Source organism: Gigantopelta aegis, chromosome 3, assembly GCF_016097555.1.
Source record: "Gigantopelta aegis isolate Gae_Host chromosome 3, Gae_host_genome, whole genome shotgun sequence".
NCBI lineage: Eukaryota > Metazoa > Mollusca > Gastropoda > Neomphalida > Peltospiridae > Gigantopelta > Gigantopelta aegis.
Window position 1 is genome coordinate 93,049,861 of NC_054701.1, and position 10,491 is coordinate 93,060,351.

The following is a 10,491-nucleotide window of genomic DNA, read 5'->3' on the forward strand; positions in this document are numbered from 1 at the left end:
TTTTGTCCGGTTCCTTATTAGAGCACGTGCTGGGCCATTAAATGGGGGGCGGATGCATTGTTATCATTAGTCCATGCATCCTGTGTACTGTTGCAGTGAGCGTGTAGTCTGTATGTAAATCCTAGTTTGGTGTTAAGGTTGTACTTATTGTCTTACGTCCCTACTCTAGTGAATTCAACGGTCATCATGACCACCCATCCCCCTCCGTCTTTGTATAGCATTGAACACAAATGACGGAGGGGGAGTTAGACTAATCTGAAGGGTGGAACCCTTATAGTGTAGGTATTGGTTTAAAAAGCCTAATGCTTGACATACTTAACTTTATTACCAATCAATGAAAGAAAGAAAAATAGGGTTAAAGTATCTAGTAGCAGTTGTATAGTTGACAGCTAAGTAATTAAGAATTTTTTGATTCCCGCCCCCTGAATAATTATTTTATAAAGAAATGAAATGATTGAGGCGAAATGAACGGTATCTACCTTAGTCAATCATGGTTTCATGCATCAGTAATAAAGACATGGTGCGAGTGCAAAACACAATTGTACAGATAGATAGATAGATAGATAACAGTTTAACGTGTCCATATACCACTAGGGTTTCGAACACGCCCATCCAGAGTCCGACCTCCGATAAGATCGGTGGCCTGACTCGGGATGAGGTGAGGATAGAGTTGAAAATGGGCAGAATTTTGAAAATAGCTATTAGTAAAAAAGTTAATAGAATTAAAAAAATAAAAAGTTACAAGCCAAAAATAAAAAGAATTGACTGCTCGGCCGAATATTTATATAATTTGGAGCATTTTAGATGGACAGTCCAAAAATAAATAAGAGAAAGAAGAGAGGATCGGACTATTTAATAATATTAAAAAAAAAAGAATAATTTCGACATATAATTTTGAACGGAGGTCTAAAAGTTTAAAATCCGATCTAAATGGTCCGGTCCGGGGGGGGGGGGGGGGGGGGGGCGTGTGAGTTTAAGGCGGGCGGAATTTGGAATACGAATTTAGTAGTTAGGTCAAAGACCTAAAGCCAAAATGAGCTCATTCATACAACTCATGTCTGGACAAAAATTTAAGTCCAAAGAACAAAATTAGACTGCTCGACCGAAAGGGTTTTAAAGTGATTTGAGCAATTTAGACGGGCTGCCAAAATAAAGTGCGTCGGACTGTTTACAAAAAAAAATAAAAAAAAAAAAAAATTAAAGTCCAACTAAGCCCTTGGAACGGTTGGCGACTACGGGGACGAGATGAAGTGCTTGGCGTTGAACTGTGGCACCAGTTTCCTCCAACGGTGGGCTAGCAAGCCGTAGCTTGCAACTCGAGAGAGCAGAGCGACACGTCTTTCCTCATCGAAGGCATAGCTCGGAGTGACAATTGTGCAGTTTATTTACATGTGAGGTTCCTTGTTCGCGATTGGCTGGACTGGACCAGTGAGAATGCTGCAAGAGAAAGTGGTAATTAGTGGTATCCTATCTTGTTTGTTTTAAGGGCCACAAACACATTTGGGAGTGGTATAGGGGAGACCGGGGTTGGTTGTCACATGGGTTGGTTGTCACAATGGCCATATCTCTTCCATTAAACGGCGTAAGCGTACTGGACTAAGACAGGTGTGTGGCTTGAAATGTTTATATTCCGCCATATTTAAATTATAAAGAATTCACGGTATTTTTCTGAGATTTCAAAAGTTGACTTTTTTTTCGCTCTGTATGTAGTTTTAAAAAATTAATGTCATTATATTCTAGTTTTTACCAATTGTACATTTTGTTTGAGATTAGTACAGTGTTAAACAGATATGAAAGTCTGCTTCTTATGGTTTAAACGTATAAGCAGTAGACTAGTACACTAGTCTGACGGACAGTAATTATTGTGAATGGATCGTGAGGGGGCAGGTTGTGACACTGTGTCGGGGGTTGGTTGTCACATACAATAACACGTGACAACCAACCCCGGTAACGCAAAAGTATGGTGAATTGCAATTTACATACCTGCATGCATGCAATACATATGCACATGCATGCATACATGCATATATCCTCGGTTAACATTATTTTTATAATGTCTCGGTGACCAAGCGGTAATCGTGGTGGTCAAGGAGATGTGAGCAATTGGGTGCCATATGTTCGAGTCCAGACAACGGCATGAAAGACAATATGAGGCCAAAACAGATGTTTATCCCCTGTGTCCGTCAAATCCGAAATGTATACAATATATAGATATTCATACATTTATAAATACATACATACATACATATACTTTTGAAAATTCAAGTACATGTATATCGTTATTGTTTAAAGTATGGCATATTAAATAGTTATTTTGTTGAAAATATTTTTTATTTTTAAATTAATAAGTCTTAAACTGGACAACACTGAGTTGTAATATTCAATTACAAGAACTTCAACTTATTGTGTCTTACTGTATTTTCATACATTAAACATAATATTATTGTGACAACCAACCTCAGGACCTGTGACAACCAACCCCGTAACGGGGCAGGTTGTCTCAATAATTTTAATATTTTCAATAGCCCGAATCCTATATTTAACTGAAGCTGGGCGAAATTTACCTTTACACTATATGGCTGATATAAACGACTTCAACTTTACAAGAAAATCAGTTGACAATAAGATTTTATAAATTGTAAAAATGTAACGACATAAAAAGTGTGACAACCAGCCCCGGTCTCCCCTACACCAATTGCAACACACGAGTTTCAGAACCTAAATAAATATTTACAGTAAGGTTAACAATGGTTATTAATTATTCGCTACCGTCCCGCCGTTGAACCCCGGGGTTGGAGTGCTTGTCGGTCGTGTGCTTAAGGTCGCTCTTCCCTCCCGGAGTTGTACAGGCGGTTGGTTTTGAATAATTGTTGATTAATAATTTTATTTTATGCCAGCAATCTAGTTTAAGTATATGCTTTTACTTTGTGTCGTTTCACCGTTCTCCCCTCGGATTGGAATACATAGTCTGGTCGAGTGCGAAGGGTGGATGTTCCGCCAAGGTGTCACAGGTGTCACGATTTAAGTATTGTCATATCTAGTAGTTATTAATCACTCGCTACCGTCCCGCCGTTGATCTCTCTGGTTGGAGTGCTTGTTGGTCGAGTGCTTATGGTCGCTCTTCCATCCAAGAGATGTACAGGCGGGAGGTTTTGAGCAATTGTTAATTTATAGCTGCATTTATATCAGCTAACTAGTTTAGGCATATGGTTGTACTTTTGTCGTTTCACCGTTCTCTCCCCGGGTTGGAATACCTAGTCTGTTCGAGTGCGTAGGGTGGATGTTCCTTCCAGGGAGTCACAGGTGTCACGAGTTAAGTAGTATACTAATTACTTATCTTAGTTATAGATCGCCACCTTCCATCCGTTGGTCTCCCAGATTGGAGTGCGTGTCGGTTGAGTGTAGAAAGGTCGCTCTTCCCTCCAGGAGACGTACAGGCGGGTGGTTGCGATCTTTTTCAAATGTTTTAGCTTTTGACTAAATGACTTGCCAGGAGCCCAGTGGGTGCGCTACGGCTTCCCATCCTGCCTGCGATCTGTCGAGTTGATGTTTCGCGCCGATCGAACGCTGGCACGGTGAGTGGCACGTGGCTTTTATAATTTTGGTTTGGTGGACAGGACGAATTGGTATACTGCTTTGAAGGTTTTGAGTTTGAGGAATTTATCAGGGTTAAGTAAAAAATTAGGAGTAATTGTTTTATTTTGGTTGGCTTCGGTTATTGATTCTGTCATTAGTTTTCTCTGGCTGTTGTGTAGCGTGCAATCCAAGAGGTAGTGTTTCATATCCTCCAGGGTGCCACATTCGCAGTCAGGATTTAGTTTGGTGAAAGAGCAGCTGTTGAGCTGTGAAGATTTACCTATGCGTAGTTTAGTGACTAGTTTATCCACATAAGTGTTTGGATGTTATAGTGCCATGTATTGGTTGATAGGTCCCAGTTTGCCTGCCATTGATTAATGTAGTGTTTTCTTGCTTTTGACATTAGTTCTGATATTCCTAAAGGTAGTGCTGTAATTGTACTAGTGATTGAAAGTGCAGTTTTGGCTCCATATTCAGCTATTTCATTGCCAATTATACCTACATGGGCTGGGACCCATTCGAATACTGTTGTTAGATTAAGCTGGTTTATTTCTTGAAGTTTATTATGGATAGCTGCGAGGATATCTGGCCTGGTAGATTTATTAGTTTGAAGTGACTGGATGGAGCTAAGACTATCTGAAAAGATAACGCTTTTAGGGCATTGTTTATTTTTAATCCAGATTAGCGCTTCATATATGGCTGTCAGTTCTGCTGTATAGACTGATAGATTATCTGACAGCCTGGCATATTTAACTAGTTTAGAGTGTTTGGATATTTTTTCTTCAACTATTGCGAAGCCAACCCTACCGTTATCTGGATTTGTTTAGCCATCCGTATAGATATAGATATGTTTTCATTAGCGGCGGCTTCAAACAGGACTTTCTTAAATGGTGGAAAGGGGGTTTGATCAGTAGCTTTTTTGATTAGGTATAGAGTGTGGCATTCAATTGGCTGGTTGAGTTGATATAGAGCCACATAGACATTCGCCGTTACGCTCGTGCTTTTATACCATTCGGACGGCTTCGTCTCTAAACCATTAGGCCGAAGACGCCAATGTTCGGGCGTGGTCGGTTTCAAGTCCACCAAGAGATGTCCGTAGGGCCTGTGGGTAGCTTCCTCAAACTGAGACCATGACGACTTTGGGTGTCGGGGGCTTGTTCTGTTCCTCTTTTTCTTTTTTCCACGTGGGATCGTAGAGTTCTAGACATCGATCCACACTGTACATGATCTGACTTTTCCCACCACGTTGAATTTCGAAGTGAGGTTGAAGTTTACCTTGTGCCTGCAGTTTATAGAAACGGGTCCACTTATCCACGTCGAGTACATATAACTTGTACTGGTCTGACATGTTGCTCCTCTGAAGGTTCTACCTCAAATGACGAGTTTTCCTAAACTATTTTACTTATATACCTTATGACGCATAAAGATATGGTACAGGAATATTTGAATGTGTGTGATACGTATGACCAGTGCCCCTCCTCCCAAGCACTAATCTCATCGTGCGAGCTCCCAAAAAACATCGTTACCAAAATATTACCCTTTACCAGTGTCATTACCATAGGGACACGTCCAGAGACACTCATGTACGCAGGACATAAATAAGAAAGCAAAACATGTTATTCACGGTTTTATTCACAACATACAACATGAAAACATAGCACACAAGTGTCTAAAACATTTAATGTCTGAACATGTTGTTCACATAAGGACATCTTGGAGAGAGTCTGTAATGTTCCATCACTGGGTCGTCTGTCTTCTTCCATCGGTAGACGCGAAGTCCGCAACAGTAACAGGTGATGGCATCGTGGTCTCCCGTGTAGTAGAAACCGGCCTTGGCAAGTTCTTTTGGTTTTTGACGTAATTGTATGGGCCACCGAGCATACGTCAGCATCCGGGCATAGAAATGTCTCATTTCGGGACGATGACAGAACACGTAACGTCGCGAATAGCAATCTTCCCCACAGGCAGCATCTGTTTCACAGGCAGCATCCATCTGATCTGTGGGTTCATCCACGAGTTCGCCATCTTCAGTTCCAACCCCAATTTCACGTGTAGCATCCGTTTGATCCGTATAATGAATACTCTTCTTCTTCTCATCTTGTTTGGTAGTCACTCTTTTACATTTGATTGTATGTCTTTCTGAACATTTGCAGACCAAGACGTCGTCCTCGTCGCTACTGCTGCTGCTACTAACACTGCTCGAATATCCTGATGTCATTTTCTTCGTACCAGAATATCTTCAAACTCCAAAGCAAAAATAGATCTCGTTCACAGAACTTTCGGCAAGCGAATGACGCTGCTATGTCATGTCATGTCATAGGGTTTTACGTGCACATTCAGAACAAGCTGTTGTAGCGCACGCCTGTCGTGGGCACAAGAGCCGGCCTTGGCCGGCTCCTCCGTCCATGACAGGAAAGGTAGGGGGAGGGGAGAAGGAGGGACCACCTGCTCTGGCAGGTGCAAGGGAGCACCAGCAGTCCGATCAAATCGGTAGCAGGCGGGTGGTGGTGGTGGTGGTGCTATGGAATTTGAATGGAGCAGTTAAATGCCAAAGAGAAAAGGGTGCGCAATTTTGATTGAGGGAATTTGGCGCAATTTTGAACGGTCGGTCGAAAGGTAAATGGCCAAGCTAATATAGGTTTTGATATTAGTGAATTGAGAGTAGCTCGTTAATTTTAGACCTTTACGATGCTGTGGTGTCTCCCTATGCTAGGTTGCCCATAGGGCCCTTATAAAGGGTCTGACCGCTTCAGGTCGAGGCATCACCAAGTTATTACCAGCAGCAAGTATTGGGGGTTTGTGTGGGGGAGGCCGATATTCTTTTGTTCAGCTTCCCCCGGGGACGCTACTAACAAAACACCCCTTTTTATATCCAAATACGAGGCTACATAGGCCAAGGCCAGTCGTAAGTAGGCCAAGGACAGTAGTCGGGGGACAGTCCAAGGGCACAACGGAACTAGTCTAAGTAGGTCAGGGCACGGTTATTCATGGAAGTCGTGGCCTGCCTACCAGTCACTCTCCTCTAGGTAGGTCAAGGCTAAGCCATGAGTCACACACCAAGTACGTCAAGGCTATGACTTACACCAAGGTCGCACACCTGCCCAGGTATACCAGTCACTGCCCTCTAAGTCGGTCAATGCTAAACAAATCGGTCAGGGCCAGTCCAAGGACGTCAGTACCAACCTAAGTCGGTCAGGGACACGGGCGGGGTGTTATCCTCCTCAAGGTCACACACTAAATCGGTCAGGACCAGTCCAAGGACGTCAGTACCAACCTAAGTCGATCAGGGACAAGAGCGGGGTGTTATCCTCCTCAAGGTCACACGCCTAAACAGCTATGCCAAGGTCAGACTATGATGTCACACCTACACCAAGGTCAAGGTCACGGAAACGTAGGTCATGGCACCCGGCAGGCCCCTATACTACTTTCGGTGAGTGATACGTTTAGTGGTATAGCTTACAGCAAAATATATACAACACAAAACTTTTCAGCGTTTTATCAAAACATGTATGTGAAACCGGGTGCATTTTTTATGACAAAAGGACAACTCGGTGCAGTCTAGGATTCTTTTATTGGATCCCCTAACCAACAGGATGTGAGGATCCTGGAGGTCATCACATCATCAACATCATCAAAAGGATTTTTTAAAAACCCCTGAAATAATATTAAAAACCATAATCAATAACATATCGAAATATACATATCACAGTCATCTACTTCCACAAATACAATATATCTTTGGTAGCACTTCCTTTGGCACTGTCACGTAGCGTAGGCTATAATAAAGAACATTATAAATACTTATCATAGAGTTAGGGTTAAGGTTAGGGTTAGTGACAGTGCCAAAGGAAAGTCCTTCCATATCTTTATAACATTATCTTAGTAGTATCACACAATGAATAGGATTGACACATTCAAATGTATCAATACATAAATACAAAACTGCCACTATATATAAATACCTTGAATTTACATAAACATTTACAGTACACATTACTGAATGTAACTTTTTACAAAGCACAGCATTGTGCTTATATCATAATGTTAAATAAATACTAAAATGCATATTATATGTACATTCAACTATTGTACCTACCGACTGTGGGTCAGGTCTTTAAGTAGATGCTGGTTGTGCTCTACATTACGGGATGATAACTGTTAACAAAATAAGGCCTTGTTAACTTAGGTACTACTATTATAAAATACTCAAAAGTACATTACACATTCTTCAAGAAATAAAATATATTAGTTATTTAATTAGTATCATTATAAACATCCATTTTATCTTTGATAAATATATCAAGTTACATTTAATTCAGTTATTAATAAAATCTTTACTTAAACCTATCATCATAAGAATGCACTAAACATTTAGCCATTAACTACATAGCTTGAGTCATGTTATATGTAACATAATCAAATTATTATTAGCTAATTAATTATCCTTTGATAATGAAACTAGTTAAACACACACTTTAAACATTAATTCATTTAAAATTAATAGTACATTACGGGATGCATTTACCTTGGCTATGTGCTGTTAGTATTTGTGCTGAATGAAACTTGAAAACCTGGAGCTAAACCAAAAAACGTCTTTTCTGGTCTAAAACTGAATTGCCTCTGACCAGGTCAATTTAAAACCCCAGAAACAATGACACTGGGCTTGTCATTGAATTGGTTACCTGGCCAGGCCACAGAAAGTCAGTGAGTACTACCCAAGCTGACTCAGCCAAATACAGAGTGAAACAAAAGAATAGCCAACCAAGACAACTTAAACAGAAACATAATAATGAATAGTGTTTTAAAATAATGTATGTTTGTCATATAATGTCTGTTAAAACACCCTGTTACATATGTTGTTCAACAAAACATGCACTTATAATAATTTATATATCAAAAACATATTTTAAATATTTAAAGGCAAATTACAAAATGGAGTCCTCGAGAACCAATGTTAACAGACAACATTTTAGGAAAACGAATATAACAATTATGATGTCTTGCAATCGTGTTATAAGTTGAGCAAATTAATGGTTATAATGGTAAACTTGTTTGGTTAAAGTTATATTATGTCTTCAGTGGCTGTAAGGTGTCAAACAAATACAAAAACTTACTGGTGCCACGAATCCACCCACCCACCCCTAAATGAAAAAAGAGCCAAACTTGTTCCACACAAAGCTGCACAATGACCGAAGTTATTTATTACATTTTGTTTTGCGATAGAAAGATTATGCCTTGAATTACATTCCAGTAAAAAATTACAGCCAAATAAAATTATTTACTATCAGAAAATTAGGGTTAGGGTTAGTTTTAGACATATTTTCAGGCCAACTGAATATACTATGACAGTCTCCTTCTAAGCGGACTGACAACTTTCATTGTAATTATAATTTTGATATTCTTCTATTAACTATGCAAATATAAATATACCCCCCCCAAAAAAAAAAAAAAAACAAAACAAAGAACAAAAAACACAAAAACCTCACACAATATTGCTTTAAAAAATCATTCTTGTCTATTTGCATACATGTCTCAAATCTCTCTAAAATACTTTAATCTGCCTTTGTGCATAATATGAAAGCATCGTCTAATAGTGCGCTTCGAACCTACTTCAATGGATTCACATATTTAACAGTCCCTAGTCCACAAAATAAGGGAATGTGTTCTAGTGGTGTCGTTAAACAAAAGAAAAATTTCACACAATGAATGCCCAAATTTAAGCAGTCACGCAAGAACGATGCTGTCAAACACTATTTGATGACAATGTGTATTCACCAATTAATAAATTGCTTCATGTGCAGTAACAAAATGTAACAGCTCTTACTGTACACCCAGAGCGAGTTTCAACAGCTCAAGGGGGAGGTGTAACGCCACTATACCGACTTTCCCATTAACAACTAATCATTAGCACACTGTCATGGGCCGATAACCCACATAGTCACAGAACAGAGCACAAATAATTACTATTGTATGTACAATACATATAACAGCGCTGCGTAGTCAATACACAAATAAATGGATTAGCTTGGGGATTTAAATGCTTTAAAAACAGTTCAGAAACTTACAGAAATGATGATCCGAAAATTAGCAAAAACGCATAATCATGCATATGCAATATATTTTGATACACTTATAGTCCAGGGACCGGACAACGCAAGGTGTCAAAATGTTCACAGCTGTTCTTAGTATATTCCTATTACAATGCGGTGGTGGTCCATGCCGAATATCCCACAGAAACGACGTCGTTTGTGGATGGCGTCTCGTCATAATGAAACTTAGCAGAAAAAGCGTAATGATGTATACTTAATGTACTTTGATACACTTATACCCATGGACCGGACAAGACGAGGTGTCAAAATTTTCACACAATATCTTTATTACATTACTAATGCAGTGGGGTGGTGGTCCATGCCATCTATCCCACAAAAACGACGTCGGTTTCCAACAGCCAGTCGCCAAATTAATATATTTAAAAGTGCATAATCATGTACATATGCAATATATTTTAATGCACCTAAAACCCATGGACTGGGAAAGGCTAGGTGTCGAAATAAAGTGTTTTTATTCATATATTGATCATCGGCTATTGGATGTGAAACATTTGGTAATTCTGACTCGTAGTCAACAGGAAACCCGCTACATTTTCTCAATGCAGCATGGGATCTTTTATATGCACTTTCCCACAGACAGGAATGCACATACCATGCACGGCCTTTGACCAGTTGTGTTGCACTGGTAGGAACGAGAAAAACCCAATCAGTTGAACGGATCCACTGATGTGGTTCGATCATGCGAGGCAAGCACATCAAGCGAGCGCTCAATCGACTGAGCTAAATGGTGATGTATATGAAATGTTTTCTGATACACTTATACACCACGGACCGAGCAAGACTAGGTGTTAAAATGTTCACACGT